General features: G+C 36.0%; 1 pseudogene; it reads left to right on the top strand.

The window, feature by feature from the left end:
• Positions 1–4,865: 4,865 nt before the first annotated feature.
• Positions 4,866–26,114, top strand: LOC118356911 (annotated as a pseudogene).
• The last annotated feature ends 311 nt before the right edge of the window (positions 26,115–26,425 follow it).

The following is a 26,425-nucleotide window of genomic DNA, read 5'->3' on the forward strand; positions in this document are numbered from 1 at the left end:
CATTATCCAATATCTGTTGATCCAGCCATTTAAGTACAAAATCTGGTTTAAAACAGAAGCTTCTCTCGGCTTTCAGTTATGGAAGTCTTCGTGTATGTATGTACATTCCTCCTAAGAAAGGAGAGAAATGTAGGAAGAGGAAATATGAGAGTACATTCAGTAATGAATAGAATTAGTATGTCGTGATATCATTGATTATATTAACCTCTTCTAAACCTTTCTCAGAAATACCTCATTTTGTTCTGGAGAAATAATTCCTTGAAAACCGTAGGTGTTAACAGAGGACACAGAGTTAAAGGTACAGAGAAACAGAGTAACTTTTAGTTACAGGGCTTTGGAGTCACCTGGCCCATATAGTTAGATATGTGTGTGGTTGGAGGCAAGTTACCGAAATTCCTGCATCTCAACTTCCTCATCTGTAAAATGGAGGTAATTAGTTTCGCAGAAACTAAATGTGATAGTTAAAGCATTTCATAAAGTGCTTGTACTCCTTAAATTCTTTTTTTTTTTAATTTTTTATTGTTATGTTAATCACCATATATTACATCATTAGTTTTTTGGTGCAGTGTTCCATGATTCATTGTTTGTGCATAACACCCAGTGCTCCATGCAGAACGTGCCCTCCTCAATACCCATCACCAGGCTAACCCATCCCCCTCCCCCCTCCCCTCTAGAACCCTCAGGTTGTTTTTCAGAGTCCATCGTCTCTCATGGTTCGTCTCCCCCTCTGACATACTCCCCTTTTCTTCCTCTCCTGTTATCTTCTTCTTTTTTTTTTTCTTAAAATATGTTGCGTTATTTGTTTCAGAAGTACAGATCTGTGATTCAACAGTCTTGCACAATTCACAGCACTCACCGTAGCACTGTACTCCTTAAATTCTTGATCAGTGGTAGCTGCCAGTAATTGTAGTAATAGTAGTAGTAGTAGTAGTAGTACTAGTAGTAGTAGCAGCAGTAGTACCTGCTAGTAGTAACAGTAGTTGAAGGAGGAGGAAGAAGAAGTAGGGGTGTTTTTTTTGCAGGACATAGTAGAGTTCTTCAATGTTGCATTTTTAGGATCCAATATTAAAGATGGAATAATCCAGCTAAAAATACATAGGGAGGTTACAAATTATGAGGTTGGACTGAATGCTGCCATACTGCCCGGATTCAGGGAAAGGAGAGCCACATAAATGACTGTCTTGGAGCAGCTAGTACTCTAAGAAAGCCAGAGCAGCCAGTGTGTTCTGCCAAAGGTGCACCAACTCACTGGGTACCAGAAGCCTCTGCCACTGCCATGTTGTAAATAGTAGGATAAGGAGTATAATTTTCATGACAGATTGGACACAAGCACACATAATATATGAAAATTAAAGATGCTAATTTAATACTTTTTATCTGTCATCCAACAAAATAAATAAAAATGCTAGACTGTTTCTCTATAATCCACCGGTTGGTTTTCAAATGTTATTACTCTCTTTTCAACCAACAACAAACAGAGGAGTTGATTTTGCGGACTTTTTTTTTTTTTTTTTGTAGGTTTCACAGTCTTTCATATTTTTCTTTTTTGTTTAACAAATGTACATACCGGTTTTGACTACGTGTGCCATATTGAGTGTACTATTTTTTTTTCACTGCTGCAGTGAACCAAAAATCAACTCATCAGCAAAATGTACTTAGCTTTAATTTCATATATCTGTCTCATGACAGTGAATATAGAAAGTGTTGCTGTTAACTGGGTTAGATACTTCCCCACCAAGTCACAACCTATCTGTTTCCCCTTTAAAGAAATAGGTATAACATCCATCACTTGGAGAAAAGGGCTTGGTAAAGCAGAAAGGTGAGATAAAACTGCACTTGCTTAGTTACTTATTCAGGAAACGTATGGGGATAGAGTCAAATAGACAAGCACCTTTATGATTTATATTGTTGCATAAGAGACAGGCTCAAAATTCAAGGTAGGAGAAGAAAAATAAGAAAGAGGGCGGGAGCATTTTAACCTATCACTGAAAAATAAGTTCTTCATCTTGACAGTGATGCATTTAACCCCATTTAAAAGGTTGAAGACATTATCAGTTTTTGGGAGACATGCTGAGTGAATACTTTTATGTCAAGGACACGTTGCATATCAACAGTAATTGCTTCATTTGATTTAGCAAGAAAAAATAACAGCTGAATCCATATATCAAAAATCACTATGATTTTCTTACTATACTTCTGTTAAACAAAATTCAGCTTCCTATAATCAAACTCTCTATACCATATATGGATCCTTTTTCAGAACACTTCTCCCCCAGAACAATATCCAGTCTCTGAACGTCCAGTTTTGGGGGGATCATTATCTTCTGTTTTGTATAGCTCATGTTTTTAGTATGTGCTCTTTTTATTAGTCCCCTGCTGCTGCTTTAACAGAGCACCACAAACTTGGTGGCTTAAAATAACACAGGTTTATAATCCTATAATTCTGGAAGTCAGAAGCCTGTGTTGGGTATCACTGGGTTAATATGAAGGTGTTGGTTGAACTTTGGAAGCCACCTGCATTGCTTGGCTTGTGATCCCTTTCCATCTCAGCAATAGCTGGTCAAGTCTATTTCACATCACATAATTTTCACACTGATCCTTCTACCCCCTCTTCCACACTTAAAGACTGTTACCATTACATCCAGACCATCTGGAAAATCCAGGATATCCACCCCATTTTAAGGTCAGCTGATTAGCAACCTTAATTGTATCCACAAACTAAATTCCTATCCATACAACACAATGTATTCACAGGTGACAGGGATTGGGCATGGACACCTAATCATTCTACTTAAGGCAATTCCAGATGTTAGGTTCCATATTTCTCCTAAATTTTATGGTACTGTTTATTGTACCCCATGGAACCACACAGAATAAGTCTAATTCATCTCTTACAAGACAGCCTTCGGAATGTGTGAAGACTGCTATCATGCTTCCCATGATTCTTTAAGCACATATTTATTTTAATCACTTCATAGTGTAGTTTTACATATACTCCCTGTCCAGAAAAAAAATAACAAGTAACATCTACCAAGCAATGTGCCAGGTTGTGTGTATACATTTACTCATTTACATATATTTTCTCATTTAATTATTACAACAACCTGGTAAATTAGGTTCTCTTTTTTGTCTACATTTTCTAAGCTTTCTGAGACTGAGAGGGTTTATATCACTAACCCCCAAATTGCAAATAGACCAAAAATTGGAAGTACAGCTTGAGTCAGGTCAGTCTGAATATAGTAGAAGCTGTTCATTTAACCATATGCTATACTAAAGGACATATCCTATTTTGACAGTGTTTCTCTTAAATTATGGTTCCCAGCATTGAATGTCATGTCTCAGATATTTTCTCTCCAACATATGAAACTATTTTGTCCCACTAATAGGTCCCCAAACCATTTAATGTTGAATAGCAGAAATATAGAAATGGATACTTCATCTGACCCAAAATATTTCTGCTGGAAGAAATGTGTTAGAATCTCCTGTACTACTAGGGTTGTTCACAGAATGGGCAAAGAGAGAAGGAAATGTATCTAAAAACAGGTTCTACATTTGCTTTGACTATGTTGAAATATAATTATCTTTCTAACAACAATCTTATGCAAATTATTTTCATTATATCTTTTTTAAATGTGGGATTTGTTTAACATGTACCAGGCTGCAGAGCCTTATTGAAGAGTCAAATTTAATATAAATATTAGATTTTAAAATGTTAATAGTACAATTAATTTTTGTCAAAACTCATTTGCACTTAGAAGCAATTCATCCTGACTAGCTCTGCTCAGTTTCTCAATAGCAAAAATAAAACACATATGTTCTATTCTTATCGCTGATATGTCTTGAGTATAGGTTCTTAGGCTGTCACAAACCTTGAAACTAGGAGGGTGGTTTGCCTTCTGGTCTTTCTTTAGCAGGAAGAGAATTGTGGGAATTATTTTTTTCTTTGAGGTTTGCTAGGAAAATTAAATTGAGGCAGTAAAGGGGTAGTATTAACAGGGTGATTTGGATCTAGACATTAAAATGAAAAACAGAAATAGATCTCTGATATAGAAACCCTACAACATGGAAAGACTTGAATTTAAGCTAGTAATGACATAATTCAAGGAAAAGAAGCATATGACTCCCTAAGGTTCATTTCAAGTCTTTGCCCCTAGTGACATCTAGATAAACACTCAGCTTTTCATTCAATCATACATTTAAATATCTGTATTGAGTACCTACTGTGCTCCAGTCAGTATGCTAGGTACTGGGAATTCAGGGGATTTTCTTAAAACATCAAACATTTCTACCCTTTTTAAGGGTATATTCTAGTCAGTTGACAAAGAAAATAAAATAAATATGTAAAATCTATTTTATAATATATTGGATGGTAGTAAATGTTAAGGAGGAAAATGAAGCCAGGAAAAAGGGAAAGGGACTGTCAAGTTTAACCTAGAAAGGCCTTCCTGGGAAGACAGCATTTGAGCAAAGACCTGAAGGGAATGAGGGAGCAAGTCATGTGAATAAGTGGGCAGAAAGAACAGCAAGTACAGATGCCATTGTGTGGGTGGGTGTTGGAGGTCCTTATGGAAGATTCATGGTTTATATTCAAATTTGGAGAGCTTAGGGAGGAAAGAAGGAAAATCAGTGAAGAACAAGAAGCACATCCATTCCAGTTTTAGGCTCAAGAATGAAGAGTATAGAAAGGAAAAAAAAAAAGACACTACTTGATAAGGCTCAGGGGAAGCAGGACCCTGGGGGCATAGGAAGCCAGGCTCACTTCGAGTAAGGGAGTAAAAAAGCAAATGTTCTGAAAGGCATTGGAGAGACAGGAGATTTTGCTAATGATTGATCTTAAGGTTTCAGAAGTGAGGAATGGGTGGAAGATGTGGTCAGAAAGTGGGATGCACAAAGCAGCATTGAGATTACGGAAAAAGAGGTAAGAAACAATGTGGGAGTGCTGTCTATTTGTGACTGACATACATGAGGAGAATGGCAGAAAGTCGTGATTATCTCAAAGCAGAAAGTGAGGGGGAAAGAGGTAGGGAAAAGTGGGAAAATTGTCAAGATTTGCAGTCTTGAGCTCCTTCTTGACTGTGCTACTGGAAGTGTGCCTTGGAGGCTCATCACTGCCACTTCCTGTGCTCTTGACACAGCCCTTTGTCAGAAATTGTTGATTTTCTGGATTAAGAAATAGCTCACTGTAGTGAAGCTTGCTCTTTTAGCCAGAGGGAATTTGTAAGTTATAACAGGTTGAACATTAACAGTAAAGTGTCTTGGTTACCGAGGAAGATCTTCCTCCTTCAGAAAAGTTGAATCCTTTATAAAGAGTCTCTAATTTATTTCAGGGCTCATTGTATCTTAGATAAAGCTGAAACTAGAAATGTAATTTTTTTTTAAGATTTTATTTACTTGACACAGAGAGAGACACACCGAGAGAGGGAACACAAGCAGAGGAAGTGGGAGAGGGAGAAGCAGGCTTCCCATGGAGCGGGGAGCCTGATGCGGGGCTCGATCCCAGGACCCTGGGACCATGAGCTGAGCCGAAGGCAGACGCTTAACGACTGAGCCACCCAGGTGCCCCTGAAACTAGAAGTGTAGAGTGGTGGATAGTAAGCAAACAGCAAGCTTGAGATTCAGCAAAGGTATATGGCAAATTAACAGTGCAAGCTATCAGGAGAACAAAAGTTAGACAAGCATCAACACAGAGGGTAAAACTGAGAATTCTGTGTAAGTTCAGGAGGTAATCAAGGTATTTGGTTTAGATTTTTATTAAGAAGCATGATGAATGTTGTCAAGGTAACCACTAAGGAATAGACATAGAACATGTAATTTCTAAATCACTGGGGGGGAAGGGGTAAATTAAATAATAAAAAAAAATCCTACAATTATTTAATTTAAAAAAATGAACACCAAAAGAGATATAGTAACCATGTCTTTATTTTCTGTATTTCTGATGCTTTGACATCTGAGGCCTTGCTGCCTCTGGAAGGACTGCCTCTCTCGGGATTAACTAATTCCTAGAAATAGTAAATAATTCACCTGTAAACATACTTTTTACATGCAAACCAACCAAACCAGAGGCCATATTCTAACCTCCTCCTTTATTGGTTCTCTCAATCAGGGCCACTGTTATCTGCTCTAATCATCCCAAGGTCAGGTTCCAGACAAACACTGACAGCCTCTATGTACCAGAGCCTGCTGAAATTATTCAAATTCATCAATCCTAAACCTGTCGAAATTAAAGATTGAGAAAAAAATCTTATGAGAAGTCAGAGAAATTTGATTGCCTATGAAGGAGCAAAAATAAAAATCAAATGTGACTTCTCAGAAACCATGCAAGAAAGAGAGTGATGTGAAGCATTTCGTGTTGAGATGTCAAAAAAAAAAAAAAACTGCCAACCTAGAATTGTGTATCCAGTGAAATTATCCTACAACAGTGAAAGAGAAATAGATTTTCTCAGATAAGCAAAAATTGAGGGAATTTATTGCAAGTAGACCTGCCTTGCAAGAAATGTTAAAAGAAGTTTTTCAGAGAGAAGGAAATGATATAGGTAAAAAATTTGGATCTATATAAAGAGAACTAGAGAATAAACACATGTAAAATAAAAATTCTTGTTCTTACTCTTTTTCTTCTTTTATTTATGTATGTATTTCTATTTATTTTATTATAAAGTTTTATTTTAATCACCTGGTGCTCATCGCGACAAGTGCACTCACCTATTTTTCCTATCCCTCCACCCACCTTTCCTCTGGTAACAAAGCGTTTGTTCTCTGTAGTTAAGGATCTATTTCTTGGTTTGCCTCTCTTTAAAGTAATTATTGGTAGATATGTATTTATTGTCATTTTATTACTTGTTTTGTGATTGTTTCTAAAGATTTCCTCTGATCCTTTCTTGTCTTTCTTATTTTCATAGTTGGCTTTTCTTTAGTGCTATATTTGGATTTCTTTTTAGTTGCATATTTATTAGTCATTTTTTGATTTGTGGTTACCATTAGGTTTATATATAATGTCTTCTGCATATTGCAGTCTATCTTAAGTTGATGGTTGTTTAAGTTTGAACCCATACTTTACTCCTCTCCTCCCCATGTTTTAAGGATATAGTATATATTTTGCATCCTTTTATTCTGTGAGTTCTTTGACTTATTTTTTACGGAAATATTCATTTTTACTGCTTTTGTTTTTCCTACCTTTATACTGTCACTCTTGGTCTTTCTTTTCCACTCAGAGTCTCCTTTAATATTTCTTACAGGGCTGGTTAATTGTCATGAACTTCTTGAGTTTTTGTCTGAGAAACTCTTTATCTCTGCTTCTGTTCTGAATGATCACCTTGCCAAGTAGGGTATTCTTGGCGGAGATTTTTCACATTTAGCACTTTGAATGTATCATGCCACTCTTGTCTGTCTTGGAAAGTTTCTGCTGAAAAATCCCCTGATAGCCTTATGGGATTTCCTTTGTATGTAACTATCTTTTGTCTTGCTGCTTTTAATATTTTTATCATAATATTTTGCAAATTTAATTACAAGATGTCTTGCTGTGTATCTTCTTTTGTTGATTTTGTTGGGGTTTCTCTGTGCCTCCTGCATCTGGATGTCTGTTTGCTTCCCCAGATTAGAGAAGTTTTCAGCTATTATTCCTTCAACTAAATTCTCTGTCCCCTCTTCTCTTCCTTCTTCTTCTGGAACTCCTGTAATACAAATGTTACTACATTTGATGGAGTCACTAAGTCTATTCTCATTTTGCACAATTCTTTTTTCTTTTTTGTTCAACTTGATTATTTTCCATTACTCTGTCTTCTAGGTCATTAATACATTCCTCTGCTTTTTCCAGTCTGCTATTCATTCCATCAAGTGTGATTCTCATGTCATTTATTGAGCCCTTTATCTCTGCTATGTTATTCCTTATCTCTGTGTTAATGGTCTCACTGATGTCCTCCACTCTTTTCTCATGTCCAGCGAATTCTTATAATCATTGCTTTCAATTCTCCATCAGGCATGTTACTTATATCTGTTTTGCTTAGATCTCCAGCTATGACTTGGTCCTATTCTTCCATTTGGGGCAAATTCCTCTGTCTTCTCATTTTATCTAGGTTTCTCTGCCTGTTTCTGTGTGTTAGAAAAGTCAGTTATGTCTCCTGTTCTTGGCGGTAATGGCTTTATGAAGAAGAGGTCCTGTAGTGCTATGCAGTGTAATATCCCCTGTTATTCAGGGTCTGGTGCTTCCAGGAATGTCTCCAATGTGTGCTGCATGTGCATGTTGTGTTTTGGCCACTTTATTCTTCAGGTCAGTCATCTGCAGAGGCTCTCTTTGCCTGTTATGCACAGTGTTTAGTCCCTGGCCTGAATGTGGCACATTTTAACTAAGTATATTCTCATCTGCTTGTGAAATGAGACCATTCACTGCTGCCCCCAGAACTGAAGCCTCACAAAACTCCCAGGTCAGGAGACATGCTGTTGGCAGGGGTTGGGGCCAGTCTTCTGGGGGAGAGGACCTACTGCACTGGGACTGAAGCAAGCTTGACAGGAAAAGGCAGTTTTTCTGAAGCACAGGGGTAGGGGGAATGGGGGTTAGGGAGATAGGGCTTGGGTAAGCAAGTTAGTTAGTGAATGTCTGTGCTGTGCTGGTTCCTGCAGGTGGCCCTGTGCTTATGCTGAGAGGCAGGGGAGGAAAATGGTGCCAGTCAGTTCCTTTGTTTCTGGAAGAGTCTCTCTGTGAATGGTGCCTCTCTGCGATACACTCTGAGATGAGAAAATAATCTCCCCACTATGTGCCCCAGGCACTCTTCACTTTGCTGTTTCTACACTGTATGTCCACAGGCTTTTTGCCCTGACTTTTCTCCAAGAGTGGCCCTAATGTCCTCCAAGTTCTCTCAGAGCCAAGAATGCTGACCTTTAAAACTCCTGGTTTTAAGCTTTGCTGGTTACAAGAACTCACAAAACTCAGGCTCTCTCACTTTCCAAGTCAATTGCTATGAAGATTTATTTTCCCCATGCACTCCCCTGTGTGCTAGCCTGTCTCTTGCCCTTCTCTGTGACCCTAGCTCCCTCGCCACCACAGCAGCCATGATCTGTTTCTCTCCCAAGCTGTGTCTCTGAATATCCTACCTTCTTCATTGTGGCCTCTTCTGTACCTTGAGTTGTGGAGTTTTTTATGCCAATTCTCAATCGATTTCTGGGATATTTAGAATGAATTGATAGTTATCTAGTTGTATTCATGGGATGAGGTTAGCCTAGGGTCCTCCTACTCTGTTGCCATCTTCCCCCTCTCTCTTTTCATTATTGTTAACTGAGCTAACAGATCAGAGTTTGTTCATGATAACAATAGCAAAACTATATATTTTGTTATTATAGTTTGTACATAAATAAAATGAATGGCACCAATGATTTAAGAAATGGGAGGGAAGGATTAGGAAAACTTTATTATAAAGTGTACTACCTGTGAAACAATATAGTTTTATTTGAAAGTGGACTTGGGTTACTTGTAAATATCTAATGCAAGCTCTAGGGTAACCACTAACATTTTTTTTTATAAGAAGTAAAATTGAGGGACACCTGGGTGGCTCAGTCAGTTAAGCATCTGCTGTCGGCTCAGGTCATGATCCCAGGGTGCTGGGATCGAGTCCCACATCAGGCTTCTTGCTCAGCGGGGAGCCTGCTTCTCCCTCTGCCTGCTGCTCCCCCTGCTTGTGCACTCTCTCTCTCTCTGACAAATAAATTTTAAAAAAATCTAAAAAGTAAAATTGATATACTAAGAAAGGAGAGAAAATTGAATCCTATAAAATGATCAGTTAAAATCACAAAAAGAAAAAAAAAGTAAAGACAAAAATAGGAACAAAGAACAAAGACAACAAAAAGCAAACAGGAAACAATATGATAGATATCAATCCAAGTTTATCAGTAACCATACTATATTTCTGTAGTCTAAATACACCAATTCAAAGACAGAGATTTTCAGAATGGATTAAACAAAAGGATTCAAATGTATGTTGTCTGTAAGAAACCCACTTTAAATATAAAAACATATAAGTTAAAAAAAAAAGAATGGAGAAAGCTATACTATGCTAACATTTATTAGCCAAAAGAAAGGTGGAATGCTCTGAAAACTTCAGAGCAAGGAAAATTGTCAAGGATAAAAAGGGCATTATATATAGCAGATGCTTCTACCGATGGTGGATTCACAGCTGCCTGTGGTGAACTTTGGCTCCCTGCCCCCAGCAACACCTTCTGCCCCACCACCTCTTCCTTTGTTACCCATGGGCTCAGCTCTACAGACCCTAGCCTGACTATGTGGCCCCCACCTGCTCCTGCTACTTGGGTGCTACCTTCACCTGCCAGACTCTTCCCTTCTAGTTGGAGGCAAGCATACCTGCACCCAGTGGAACTAAAGCCATTCCAGGATTATCATAAACTGAGCAAGGGGACCTGAGTCATCACATACTCTCCCAGCTGGAACGTCTTTGTCTTGCCTCAATTCTTGTCTCAAGGCCCTACTTTCTACCTAAGTGGAGTCTTCTGCACCTAGCACATCAACCTCTACCAATAGTCCTCGACACCAGATGCCCTGTGCTGAATGCTGAAGCCTTGGGAGTAGACTAGACAGGGCCAGCTTGTTGAGAGGGACCTTCCCCAACAGGCAGATGAGCCTGGTTCCTGAGCGGACGTGGACTCTTGGTTGCTCCCACCCCACTAGGGAGTTCCCCTTCCCCCTGGCCCCCTAGGGCTTGTGTATAGATTATAAATATATAAGGGGGAAAGGGGGGGTGGGGCTGGGGCCTCACTTTCCCTCTCCTCCCTCCCTTGGTCCACTATCCCTGGGGCCATTTGTTAAAAAAGAATAATAAAAGGATTTTTAAAAATAAGAATGAAAGAAGAAAAAAGGAAGAAGAAAGAAAGGAAGGAACAAAGAAAGAGAAAAAGAAGGAAAGAAAGAAAAAAAGAACATTACATGGTGATAAATGGATCATTTCTTCAAGAAAACATAAGAATCCTTGATGCCTATGTGCCTAACAATAGAGTACCAAATTATGTGAAGTAAAAACTGATAGAACTGCAAGGAGAAATAGATGCATCTACTATTATAGTTGGAGACTTCAACACCCCCCCAGTCAAAAATTAATAGATCTAGTAGGCAGAAAATCAGTAAAGACATAGTTGAATTTAATAATACTGTCAGTCAACTGGTTAAAATGGACATCTATAGATGACTTCATCCAGCAACAGCATAATACATATTCTCCTCAACCTCACATAGAACATATGCCAAGATAAATTACATTCTGGCCCAGAAAAAAAAAAAAAAAAAGAAACCAACAAATTTAAAAGAGTGAAAATCATTCAATACATACTCTTAGATCACAATGGAATTAAACTATAAATCAAAAATTTTAAAAATTCCAAAGTCTTTGGAGGTTAAATGTGCCAAAAAAGTAATCTCCAGAGAAAATTTTAAAAATATTTTTAACTAAGTAAAAATGAAAATACAAATTACAAAATCTGTGGGATATACAAATTTATAGCACTGAATGCATATATTAGAGAAAAAGAAAATTCTAAAATCAATAATCTAACCTTCTATTTTAGGAAATTAAAAAAGAATAGCAAGTGAAATCCAAAGTAAGCAGAAGAAAAGAAATAATAAAAGTTAAAGCAGAAATCAATGAAATTGAAAATAGGAAATCAATAGAGAAAATTAATGAAACCAAAAGCTGGTTCTTTGGAAAGATCAATAAATTAGTAACTCTGTAGCCAGAGTAACTAAGCAAAATGGAGAAAAAACAAATTACTAGTATCAGAAATGAAAGAGGGGACCTTCCTATAGATTTGATGGAAAATACATAATAGAGGAATACTATGAACAGCTCTGTGCCCACAGGATTCGATAATTTGGATGAGGTGGACCAATTCTTTGAGATATACAAATTGCCAAAACTCACACAAGAAGAAATAGACAAAATGAATAGGCCTGTAACTATTAAATAAATTGAAGCAGTAATTAATGACATCCAGAACAAAGTGCCAGGCCCAGCTGAGTTCAATAGTAAATTCTACCAAATATTTAAGAAATATACTAATTTTCTAGAATCTTTTCCAGAAGATAGAAGTAGAGAGAATACTTCCTAAGTCATTCTTTGAGGCCAGTATTACTCTGATACCAAAGCGGACAATGACATTACACGAAATCTTAACTATAGACAAGTATTGAACATATATGCAGAAATCGTCAAGAAAATACTAGAAAAGTAAATCCAACAAAGTAGAAAGGCAGTTATTCACTACAAGCAAGTGAGATTTACAGGTTTGTAAGTTTGGTTCAACCTTTGAAGTTATAAATATATGAACCTTTGATAATAAATGTAATTCATCATAGTAATAGACTAAAAGAGAATCACTTGATCATCTCAGTAGATGCAGAAAAAGCATTTGATAAAATCCAACTCTCATTCATCATAAAAATGCTCAATAAACTAGGAATAGAGGGAAACTTCTTCAACTTGATAAGGAATATTTACCAAAATATCTACAGCTAATATAATACTGATTGAGAAGAAACTTATGTTTTCCCAGTAATTTCAGCTACAAGGCAAGGATGTCTCTCTCATCACTAAACTGATAAGCTAGACTTCATTAAAATTAAAAGCTGCTCTGTGAAAGACAGTGACAACAGAATAAAAGAACAGCTACACATTGGGAGAAAATATTTACAAAAGGCACATCTGATAAAGTGCTGCTAACTGAAATATACAAGGAACACTTAAACCTCAACAATAAGAAGACAATCCAATTAAAACATGGCACAAAGACCTTAACAGATACCTTAACAAGAAGATATGCACATGACAAGCATATGATGCTCCATGTCATATGTCATCAGGGAATTGCAAATTAAACCACAATATCACTACACATCTATAGAATGGTCAAAATCTAGACACAACAGATGCTGGTGAGGATGTGGAGTAATAAGAAATCATTGCTGGTGGGAATGCAAAATGGTATAGCCATTTTGGAAAACAGTTTGGCATCTTTTTTTTTTTTTTAATAAAACTAGATATATTCTTATCATACAATCCAGCAATGATACTACTTGGTTATTTATTTAAAACTATTGAAAACTTAGCTGCACACAAAACCATACATATGTATGTTTATAGCAGCTTTATTCATAATTGCCAGAAATTGTATGCAACCAACATGTCCTTCAGTAAGGGAATGGGTAAATAAACTATGGTACATGTACATCCAGACAATGAAATATTAGTCAATGATAAAAAGAAATGAGCCATCAAGACATGAAAAGACAAAGAGAAACCTTAAATGCATATTACTAAGTGGAAGAAAGCAGTGTAAAAGGGCTGCATAATGTAGCATTCCAACTATATGATAGAGCCAAAATGATGGAGACAGATTGAGATCAGTGGTTGTCAGGGGTTAGGAACAAGGGAGTACAGAGATTTTTAAGCCAGTGAAACTATTCTGTATGATACTTTAATGATGGGTACATGTTGATAAATATTTATCAAAACCCAGAGATTGCACATCAAGAGTGAACCCTAATGTAAATTAAGAACTTTGAATGATAATGACATATCAACATAGGTTCATTGATTGTAATGAATGTACCATTCTGTTGGGGAATGTTGAGAGTAGGGCACCCTGTGCATGTGTGGGGACAAGGGATTATGAAAACTCCCTGTACTTTCTCTTCAACTTTTCTGTGAACCTAAAAATGCTCTAAAAATAGTCTATTTTGGGGGGGCGCCTGGGTGGCTCAGTTGGTTAAGCATCTGCCTTGGGCTCAGGTCATGATCCCAGGGTCCTGGTATCAAGCCCTGTGTCAGGCTCCCTGCTCAGCGGGGAGTCTACTTTTTCCCTCTCCCTTTCCTACTGCCTCTGCCCATGACTCATGATCTCTCTCATGCTCTCCCTCTCAAATAAATAAATAAAATCTTAAAAAAAAGTCTGTTTAAAAAAAAAAAATCTTGTGTAAGTTTTGATCAACTGCTATCAAATTTTTCCTGTGTTCATATATGCCAGGGTATATTAGTTATATTTATTCAAATAACAAAAGTAAGAAATAGGAGGAAAAGGAATAGAATAATAGAACCATGAACACATTGAGTTTTGGGTCTGAGCAAAAAGATTTTTAATAATATGATGACATTAACATATAAATCTGATGTTTGTAGTTTATAAAGGCAATCTCATTTACTTTGCCTTATTTTATTAATACTATCTGTGAAGTTCATGACCAAATGCTTTTATTATTTCATAGTAAGAAAAATGAGGTTTATTGACTTGCCCAAAGTTGCGAAAATAGTAAGTAGTAGATATTTTTAAAGAAAATCTATGATATATTCATTACCCCTTAACAAGATAGTAGATAAAAGACCTGTTCTAAAAGTAAAAGACTGCAATTATTCTTGAGATACTTTTTATACTACAAAAAATGATTTGTATAAAATAATCCGTCATTTAAATAAAATCTTTCACTTAAATTATTACTAGTGAGAATATTTAGTTACCATCTATAATTTGTAATGTGAAATGGTTATTTGAAAGTTCTTGGTGAGAAAAGAATAATCATGTTATAAAATCAAGCTTGAATTTAATATTGAAATCATATAACAGGAGCAAAATGGTAGCACAAAGAGAATTTAACAGTAAGCTAAGAACTGACAATTCACAGTCTGATTCATTAATTTGCCATCTGGCATTCATTATATGCCTCAGTTTCTACTCTGTGAAGCGACAAGGTTGAATACTAAATGATCTCAAGCACTAAAATTCTGTGATTCTGTGCTCACATGGCACTATATTTTAAAGCACATACGCCTCTTGTAAAGTGAAATTAAAGTGAATAAGCACACATAAATGGTACAGTGATTAAATTTACTGAGAGCTAAAAGTCATAACATATTAGCTTTACATACGAAAAATTTGCCTAATGAATCAAACTTGAAGAATCTGTCAGTGTGTAGTTGTTTGACAGAGAACAAGAACTGTGAAATTGCTGATTTTATCCCAATGATTTCTTGTTCCATGGGTCACACACAGGAAAAAGGAGGGTCCGTAAGTTTCTCATTAATACGTATCAGCTTGTAAAAGGAAAAAAAGTATCTTTTGACATTGCAATGAACTATAATAGTCTTAATGAATATTACTGCTAAAGCACCCATGCAAATTAGCATTTCCTCATATGCTTTAGCTTGAAAGAAATTAAATTTGGTCTAAATGAATTGAAACAGTGGACCTAAGGGACATCTGATCATTTCTGTGTCTCAATTATTTTACCTTTGGTCAGATTTTCTTGGAAATTATTATTTGCTTTGAAACTCTGCTATTCTGGTTGGGTCTGTCTCTATACTCTATTATGCAGCTCAAGAAGCTGTGGAGTATGGATTCCAAGTGTGATGCCCACTATGGAACACTAAATGTTCAGAGGGATAATTTCAGAGTCAGATTTATCCTGAATGTGGATTCCTATAACATTACTAAAAAGTGTTGGATTTCTGTTAGGTATGATGAGCAGTGTTTTAGCTTTAGGGGAACCCAGGAGTCAGTGGGAGTTGTCCAAAGATAATTTACTATAAGACAATGCTTGTTTAGGTACAATAATCAGATCAAAATTAAGATAAAATCAAATCATATATTTCATATGGGTATGTTATAAAAAAATGTGTTCTGTATATGTTGTGAAATCATATGCACAACAGAATGCTGATTATCAAAACAAATGTCAGGCTTCATGATCATGGTGAACATTTAGCAATGCTGGATAGAGGTTACCAACCAAATGAGTGAATATATGTAAAAGAAGATAGTATAAAACCAGTGTTTCTCATTCTTGGCAATATTGACATTTTGGGCGAGATACTTTGTTGTAAGGGGCTGACCTGTGCAATGTAGGATGTCTAGCAGCTTCCCTGACCCCAATCAATTAGATAACAGTAGCACTACCACATGAAAGTTGTGAAAACCAAAAATGTCAAATGTCAACATTTGGGATGTTGCCAAATGTTCCAAGATGGGCAAATTCTGTCCCAGGTGAAGACCCCTGGCATAAACAAAGATTCCAGAGAAAGGAGGCAATCACTGTAAGAGGAAGTTTCTTGCATCTTATGTTTCATTTAGCCAGTGAGGTATGGCTAGTTTGCAACTGGTGGTGTCACTATCACTAATGACTAAGAAAGAGTATATTAGAATGTACTGTTTTATTTCTGCCTGTTGTTGCTTGTCCTAAGCCCTAACATTATAAATGAGAGTGGTGGTTTTATTTATTTTGAATTTCCTTTTGTTTTGACACCACCTATAAAAAAGTATTGTGGAAAGATTTAGAATTTCAGACCAGTAACTCACTTGCATGCCTGATTGGTGCAATATATAAGATAGAGTGGTTCACTGCACACTTAAGGAAGCATAACCTACGTAGGAGGGGGGTAGGTAGAAAACATGTCAAATTGTTACTCTAAGGATAAATAGTATAAATCCTTCCTCGCTGGGGTTCTCTAGTCGGAGAAATAAATGTATAGGCCAAAGAAAGAGATAGCTGTCAATTACTGATTTTTGTAAGCCCTTGGCAATGTATTAAACTCTTATACCTTCACAAAACACTGTTTCCCTCCACTCTGTCACTAAGTGTTAGAAGGCAGGCATTTTCATGGATACACACATTTGTAATAGAAAAAAAAAAAGCCAACAAAGAAAAGGGATAGCTTATTAATTTTGTGGATAGAGAATTGTTTGCAGGAGGGTACCTGGAACTATATGCTGTGTTTAGACTTGTTTCACATTTTAATAAAGTAGTTCAGCTTCTCACATAATAATTGATCTAAAAGAGTATGTACAAAATGGAATATCCAAGTTTGCAGATGATACTCAGCTCATCTGAAGTAGTTACAAGCTGATACAGATAAGCTGTGGAAAGAACTCACAAAGAACTCAAAAACAGGCTCTATGCCTCCAATACTGCAGTTGTTGCATGTTATATTTAAGAAGAAATCTAAATAATTTTTGTGAAATAATGGATGTTAAATTATTAGTTTTAACTCTGGAGAAGAGCTAGAAGTAACTTATTTTAATTGAAATTATTGGACTAATGATTGGGAAGACAGACAACATTAAAAAGGATGTTTTTAATAGAATAAAATATAGATAATAATTGCAATACCAAAACAAAAGACAGTGTTCTCCTAACTTCCAAATGAACTATAGTAAATCAAAACATTTAACCTTTAGTTATAACTGCCCCTCAAAGTAGACATAATGATAGTCTCAGTGGTTTTGCATCTCAGAATAAATATGATCAATAAATTTAAGAGTCACATATAAGAATAGAGTGCAGGTAAGAATTATTTCCACCTGCACAGAGGATATATCTGTCATTTATAAACTCATGGAAAATGTTATTAAGATAGATATGGACTTCTTCAACAAAGCCTACAATAAAAGAACTAAGCAGATCCCATTATAGCTTGAAAGAGATAACAAAGAATGAAAACATCAGGTCTTACATTATATCTAAAATTTCGTAGAACCTGGAAGATGCCCGAATATAATGTATGTCAAATCTTTATTTATCCTTTTGTTTGTTCAACTGTCAACATGTTAGTTATATTTGGACTAGCCGTAAACATTGAATTTTATATCAAGGAGGACAGTTATGCCTTCTACATAGCAAGCATGAGATATTTATGAGAAAACAAATGAGGTAATAGACATGATAGGCATTATAAATTGTAAAAGTAATGCAAATGGGAGCTAACTTGTGATTGCATACAGGTCAGAATTTGATTGTGGTTAGATTGTTCAGTAGCCATACATTCTTCCTCTCCCTATATCCACAGCCTTTAGGAATTAGCTCTTACACTGACTTTGAGCTTAGTCTCATGATTTGCTTTGGCCAGTGGGGCAATATCAAGCATGAGGCAAACAAAGACTTGAAAAGTACTTTTCACTGAGGCTTACCTTCTCTTGTTCTGCTTGGAGTCCTTCCACTTCCATTGAAGAAGGACTGAGCTAGCCTGCTGAAAGAAAGTATGTGACCTTATCATCTCCATCCCACCAGCAAACAATCAACACCTATAAGACATGTGAGGGAAGCCATTCTAGATCCTCTAAACATAAAGAATGACCACAGACACATTAGCAGGTGCAGTAGAGATCAGCCAAGGTACCCTAATTCAGAATGGCCCAGTTCACCCACACACTTATGAGCTAGATTTTTTTTAAGCTCTTAAGTTTTGGTTTGTTTCGTTTTACAGTAGAAGCTTATTTCTTAGCAGTTCGGTTCCTAGAAGTTAGATATATTTACAGTAGATCTGGCCCTTTTGAATTTTACCTCATGAAGAGAGTTACACCTTCCCAAGAGCAAACCCCATAGGGTTTTGGTAAGAAACAGCTGAGAAGACAGACAGGAGAGTGTATTGCAAATTTTAAGTATTTCAGAAGTTAAGATGTCATAGATTGAATTTTTCCTGTTCCTCCTCTCTAAAATACTGCTAAGTACTCTAGAAATAATTTTATAGACAGTCATAAAAGGATTAAAAGCATGGAAAGAAATTGCCCTGGCAAGGAACCTCAAGACTAGAAGAACAACACCACAGATAATTTCCTGGATTTGCTTTTCATATATCATATATCTTAGAGTGGGCATCAGAGAGGGCTGTGACCTGAAACTGCTAATGGGCATAGAAATAAACCAAAAAAAAAAAAAGAAGAAGAAGAAGAAGAAGAAAAACATTCTCTTTCTGAGCAAAGGATTTGGAAAGGGGATGCCTAACTTCCCTGCCCCAGAGGGACCAGCAGATACAGAAGAAGATATGCACTGGAACTAGATGGCTAAAAATAGGCCAGGCAAAGTGCTCTTTCTATTGTAAGTCCAGCCTCCCTCACCCAATGGCCAATGGAAACACCTTTCATTCCCAAGGTGACTATATCAGAATTCAGTCGGAATTCAAACAGAATAATGAAGCAAGAGATCAGAAAACTAAATTCTCTTTGGGATACAGCCCAGAAAACTAGGCAATAACCTGCATGTTGAACCTAAACAGAGACTTCCTACTAAAATCATAGATGTAAATAGGATCCAGGGCTTCTTAACATAGTATCTTAGTATCTTAGTATCATAGTATCTTAACATAGTATCAAGAATGTCCAAAATACAACCAAAATCACTTACTGTACCAGGAACCAGGAAGAGCATAGCTTGAATGAGAAAAGACTCTCACCTGATGCCAGTGCTGAGATGACTCAGATGTTGAAACTATCTGACATAAACTTTAAAGCTCCATGTTTTTAACAACTAATTAAAAATTCCCAACACAAGTGAAGAAAAATAGAAAATTTTAGTCATGTGATTTGCTAATATTTATAAATGATTAAAAACAACAAAATGGGAATTATAGAACTGAAAAATATGACTGAAATAGAAAACTCACTGGATAGACACAACAGTAAAGTGAAGTTAAAAGATGGAATCCAGAAACTTGAGAAAAGAGCAGAGGAATTTACTCAACCTGAATAACAGCAAATAAATGCTCCCCCCTCCCAAAACAAAGAATGAAAAATCTTGGGGCTGAGAAGGTATTTGAAAAAATATGGCTAAAAACTTCTAAATTTGGTGGAATACCTAAGGTTATAGATTCAGAAGCTTAGCACATCTGAATAGGTTAAACACAAAAGAATCCATTCCAAGACACGTCATAATTAAATTCCTGAAAAGTAAAGACAATGAAAAAATTTTTTAAAGGAGCCAAAGGGATATCAAATCAAATGACGCCAATTTTTCATCTGAAACTATGGCGGCTAGAAGAAATGAGTATAACATTTTTCATGAGCAGAAAGAAAACTGTCAGATGTGAATTGTGTATCTAGAAGAAACTATCAGGAATGAATGAAAAATAAAGACACTCTCAGATGAAGGGAAATAGAAAATTTGTTGGAAGCAGACCTACCTTTAAAGAATGTCTAAAGAAAACTCTCCAACAGAAAAGAAATGATAACAGAAGGCATAGAATTTCAGAAAGAAAAGAAGAATAATGAAATGGTAAAAATAGAGGTTACATATAATATACTATCCTGATGAACCTTTTAAGTTTTATTTCATAGTAGAAATAAAAATATCTGTTGGGTCATTCAATATACTGAGGAAATAATTGAAACAATCACATATATATAATGAGATATATATATTATTACATATAATGGGAAAGTAAACTGGCCTAAAAGGAAGTTTTTTATAGTCCACTTAAAGTGGCTAAATGAAGATACCCAACAGACTATATTTTAATGTCCAGAGCAACCACTGCAAAATGAATTGTACAAAGTGATACCCTAAAAATTGCTATAAATCAATCAAGATAGAATCCCAAAAATTGTTCAAATAACACACTTGAAGGAAAGAAATGAGAAACAGGAAAGAAAGAAGAAACAAAACAAATCGTAAAATGTCAGCAATGCAAACATCATACAAATATAATCTGCAATGCAGTTGATTATGGAACAGAACCTGAATGTGGCCCACTATTTCTGAAACTCATAGACCAGACATTTGAATTAACCTCAGTTGTGTTTAATTTGGCTCTGTGATTTAAATGGATTTTTTTGGGGGGGTAACTATCCAAGATGTTACTCATTTTGGTAAGAACACTCCCTCATTTAGCCATGGCTGAGAGATTCTTGATGGAAAACTTCATTAAGAAAACTTAACTTACTTCCAAATATATATGGAAACAATTTGTGGCTTTCAGGTTTCAGGGTACTTACAGATGTAAGAGTGCATACTTCAATGATTTTAGGTTTAATCTTGTGAAAAATCATAAGGACACAAGAAAATATGATAAAGCGGTAAATGGAGATTGACAATGAAATTTCATTTTTCACCCAGTCAACTGACTTGCATTTAAACTGTTGATAACCAGTGTCTAAGAAACTACTCTCTTTAACTGTGAATGAGGAAGTCAATCTATACAGTAATCCTGTAGGAGAATTTAGCACTATTTATTCAAATCTGAAACCTGCAGGTCCTGTGATCCAGCATTGCTACTGCTCATCTACTCTAACATTCAGTGTTCACTGATGTACAGTGTAGGATTGTTTGTAAAAACAAACATTTTGAAACAATCTAAATGTTCATGAATAAGGTGATGGCTATAGGGGCTGCCATGGGCATAGTTCCTAAGGCCAAGCCAGAAAATTAGTATTAGTGAACAGTAAGTCTTTTCATGAACCATCTTTTTGAAAGGAGAGAAGATAGAAAATAGGGTACTGAGTCAAAGGACAGAACAGACCAACTGAAGCTTAAAAATAAGTGCAAGTGACAGGTTGCCAGAGAGATAGAACCTAATGGTTTGGAACAGAGAGACCATGAGACACAGATGCAGACCAGAGCCCTTTCAGGGTGACTTACAAATATGTCATCTTAGCATATTATTGGGCAGCCTCCCAACAAATTATATAAATTAATTGTAGGCTGTAGTCCTTGTTTTTATGATTTACTTTCTCTAGAGATTATTAGGATTTTCCTTCTAATCTAGATGTTCTGAAATTTCAGATGTATACATATGTATTTGGAACCAATTGGTTTGGATTTGCTTTTTTTTTTGTTTTGTTTTGTTTTGCTTTGCTTTGGTTTTGTAAACCCTCCTCAATACTGAGTGTGCTCCTTTGTCCTATCTTTCTATCCTTATAGAAGAATTTCCTTTTTTATCTCTAAATATTGCCTACTCTCCATTCAAGCTCCATTTAGATAATTTTTTCTGGAACTTCTGGACCTATTTTCCAAATCTCTAAAATTTTCTTTTATGATTTCTGTTTTTTTCCTATTTTCTCTGTTTTCCAGCATCTCATTTACAGCCATGTCCATTTTATGCATTAGCCTATTCCAACAAGTTTCTATTTATTTATTTATTTATTTATTTTTTATTTAAGGTGGGGGAAACAGATAGGGGCAGAGGGAGAGAGAGAATCTTAATCGGTCTCCACACCTAGCATGGAGCTGACGCGGGACTCGATCTCACAACCCTGAGATCATGACCTGAGCTGAAATCAGGAGTCAGAAACTCAACTGATTGAATCACCCAGGTGCCCCTAGTTTGTTTTTAATTTTACAGCTCTTGTTGGTTCTTCCTTATATTCACCTAATCATCTTACTGAATAAAATGCAGTCTCCTTTAAAAACATTATTTTTAATTTTTCAAAATCTTGTTCTCTTATTTTGTTTCCATATGTGTAAGTTTGTCCCAATGTTTGTTCTCTCTCTTTAATGGCATTGACTTCCACAAGTGTTGAGAAGAAATTGTGTATTCATCTTAGTAAATTGAGTTTTCCTATTAGACTATATTTCTTATTCGCACAACTCACCAGCTCCAGCCATGGTCTTTACTTCTGCCACTTATCAGTGAGAATGGATAAGATATAGAACTAGACATTGAACAGCTAGTAATCTGTAGTGCTCCTCATTCCTCTCAGGCATCCATTGCCAGATAACAAGGTACTGCCCTGAGTCTCTGATGTAAACTCACTTACTCATTGCTTCATCTTGGAAACAGATACTTGGATCTTCACTGCCTGTCCTAAGAAGCATTTGACAGAGGTTAAACTGTCAGGTTGCTCCAGTGACCTAGGACATTATCCCTGGGCTTTCTCCTACTTTTTCATACAAACCTACAACTGTAAAATTCCTTCTGAAATAAGCGATAGTCCTTGATCTTTTGAGCTGCAATTTCCCTCTTCAATTTCTACCTGCCCGTGATTGCTCAAAATTCCCTTGTTCCATTTATTTTTTTATGAGTGTGACTTTTAGGAATGGGGTGCTGTGGACTTGCCAGGTGTGCTTAGTTTGCCACCTGGAAATGAAAATCTATCATCTAATATCTATTGATGTCTAGAGATCAAGAGCTAGGGCATCAGGGGTCTCAGCCTTTAACACAAATGACCATTTTAGGGACTTGGTTAAAAGCCCTTAAAATGATGCATTTGTATGTATTAAAATTTCAAATAAACATAACCTTTGACTCAGCAATTTAAATTCTGGGAATTTGACCAGTATTGTTAATGATACCATTAAGTTAAGATGCTTAGTTAAGGACTTTTATTACAGCATATTTTGGAATGGCAAAACACTGAAAGCCATCTGGATGTCCTTCAGAACAGTTGACTACAAATTTTGGTCTATTTTATTATGGTATATTATGCAGCTCTTCAAAAAAAAAATGAGGAAAACATACATGTGTTGACTCACAGGCCTGACAGTGATTTACCTTTAAGTGAAAATATCAAGTTATTGAGTAGTCTATGAAAGACAATAAATGGACAATGGATAGACTATATATACACAGTTGAGCAGGGTTTGGGGTGCTGACCCACATGTAGTTGAAAATTCCCATATAACTTTTGACTCCCCAGAAACGTAGCTACTAATAGCCTACTGTTTTTTGTTTCATTTTAATAGCCTGCTGTTGACTGGAAGCCTTGCTGATAACATTAGCAGTCAAATAATACACATATTTTATAGGAAATTCTGAATAAATATTCTTTGCTTGTTCTCATTTGGTTGGTCTTCATTTATTCCCACATATATAAAGTATGATATTGTTTGTAAAAATAAATAGTGTATGTTTAAATAAACAATAACAAAAAAAGGCTACACATGATTTTAGAGTGATTACATCAGGTATATGGGATAGCATGTATTAGTTTTATAATTCAAATGACTAAAAAAAAGATACCATGACACATTAACCCACCCATTTATCCACATAGCTTATTTCATATAGCAAATAAATTCTGATGTATTAAATGTTATGTTTTTCTATCCTTATAAATATTGGGTGCTCCATGTGACTATTTTAGGAGACTTCTGACAGTTCTTCTATGTGAATGGGATTTCAAAACTAGAGAGTCCTTAAAATGACTAGAAAATTTATTTTTGAACTACAAATATTATAGCTTAGTGAGAACAAAAATTTTTAAATGCTTTCCTGCTTTTTCTTTTCAACATTCCCTCCATATTTTATTCTCATCCAAGTTAGACTTGGACACACTCTAAAATGTACTTGAGTTTTATCTAATGTATTACTATATCCAAATGAACAAAGAATTTTTCTTATTGGCCCCTTCCTGCTGGACTTCCTAATGCATTTGATTCCCTGCTATTAACCCAGGGGACCTATGTTCACAATCACTTCGTGCTTAAGACCCTAAAGGTTTAGTCGTGTATAGACACTCCTATAAAGAGTATTAATTTTTTTATATACTAAACAAATATTTGCCAATATCCCTATGGCTTGTGGCTAAAAGATGACTAGGAGATCAACCAGTCAAAACACTGGAGAATCTCAGCTATTCTCTGGAAACATTATTTGCTTGAGGGGGAAACCACCATGAACTTTCAACAGTATCTTGTAGCCTTTTGTTAGGAGAGTGCGAAAAAACCCACAGTTTAGTCAACCTTTAAACCCTAAGTCCCTTCAAAAGAGTTTCAGCATCTCTTGATAAATGAAAAATGTGTAATTGTAACAAAATAGTAACAGTCAAATAAAATAGTGTTCAATTCTTAGCCATATATTTAAGGGAACTCATAAGTTCATCAGCTTTCCCAAACCTTTTACTATCTACATGGGTAACAAAAATGCTTCATGTTGCAAGAATAAAAAAGGAGGAAGTTGTTCTGTTTTAGCTCAAAACTGTATGATTTTTTTCTTCCCAAGAAAAATTTATGTATATATACAAATTTTATATATTCCATTATTGAGAAAATATCATTTCTAATTACATTAAATATTTATCCCTCTGAATTTAATTCAGTATATAATTACTCAAATATCACTTGTTTTTATCAGAAAAGACAGGATTAGTTGTCTTTGGCCACAGAATTCTGGTAACTATCCTCTTGTCAAAAAAACCATGATTAAGTGATCTACATAAAATCTCACCATAACTTTTTGCAGCGACTATGTTGGACTCCAATCACCAAAAATGTGTATTTTAGGATCATATTTTTTAAGGACAGATTGTTTGGATTGACTACCATTTACGAAGATGGTGGGGATAGAAAAAGTACTTGTCTGAAATGAAGGTGTTGCATGCATTCTGAATTTATCTGGTGTTTGATTCCATTCCAATTTAATCTATGCATTCCTATGTCATTTATTGCCATGGTAACTGGATACTCATTTTAAAAATCACATCAAAATGTGAGTGAGGAAAGATGCAATATTTAACTGACGATACACTCTTAACATGATGGAAAATATTTTAGTGATAAGTGAATATTTAAGCAAATATCATTGTCTGATATAAAAACTAATATATTTAAATCACTAATTGCTATTTTGTCCCCCATTCATAGAATTAAACATTGCTCTAGTGTTTTATATAACATTATTTATTTTATTTTTATTTTAAAAAGCAATATATGCCACTTCTGAAAAAAAAAAAACCTTGGAACTTTACCCAGAGAGGGGTCCATATGGCGTTGTTCTGCATTCCCGTCGTAACTTAAAGGGAAACTTTCACAGTGTCTGGAGCCCTTGATATCAGGCAAGTGAGGGAGGAGGATGTCCTCAAATTCCTTGTAGCAGGAACCTTGGCACCAATATTGACTTTCAAATGGAACAGTACATCTACAAAAGGAAATGTGATGGCATCTACATCATAAATCTCAAGAGAACCTGGGAGAAGCTTCTGCTAGCAGCTCGTGCTATTACTGGCATCAAAAACTTGGCTGATGTCAGTGTGATATCATCCAGGAATACTGGTCAGTGACCAATGCTGAAGTTTGTTGCTTCCACTAAAGACCCTCCTATTGCTGGCCACTTCACTCCTAGAAACTTCACTAACCAAATCCAGGAGGCCTTCTGGGAGCCACAACTCCCAGTGGATACTGATCCCTGGGCTAACTACCAGCCTCTCACAGAGGCAGCTTATATTAACCTGCCTACCATTGCTCTGTGCCATGTGGACATTGCCATCTGGTACCACAACAAGAGCGCTCAGTTAGCAAGTGTAATGTGGAGGGTGTTGACATTCTGCGCATGTGTGGCACCATCTGTGGTGAATACCCGTGGGTGGTCATGCCTGATCTCTGCTTTTATAGAGATTCTGAGGAGATTGAAAACCTGAAAAGCTATGACTAAGGATTGCAGGCTAAATGGACCACACCAGTTCCTGAATTTATTGCTGCTCAATCTGTCTGAAGATGTGCAGGTACCATTGATGTCTACCCAGCAGTTCCCTACTGAGGACTGGTCTGCAGCTCCCGCTGTTCAGACCACCGAATGGGTAGGAAAACTGCTGAATGGTCTTAAACTGTACTTCCTCGGAGTCTTAAATAGAAAATAGAAATAAGATTGATGAAATAAAGTTTCTTTAAAAAAACTTAGAAAATACAGAATATATAAGGAATAAGAAAGTACCCATACTTCCTATTTTGAAGGGCAATTATTGC

Source organism: Zalophus californianus, chromosome 1, assembly GCF_009762305.2.
Source record: "Zalophus californianus isolate mZalCal1 chromosome 1, mZalCal1.pri.v2, whole genome shotgun sequence".
Classification (NCBI taxonomy): domain Eukaryota; kingdom Metazoa; phylum Chordata; class Mammalia; order Carnivora; family Otariidae; genus Zalophus; species Zalophus californianus.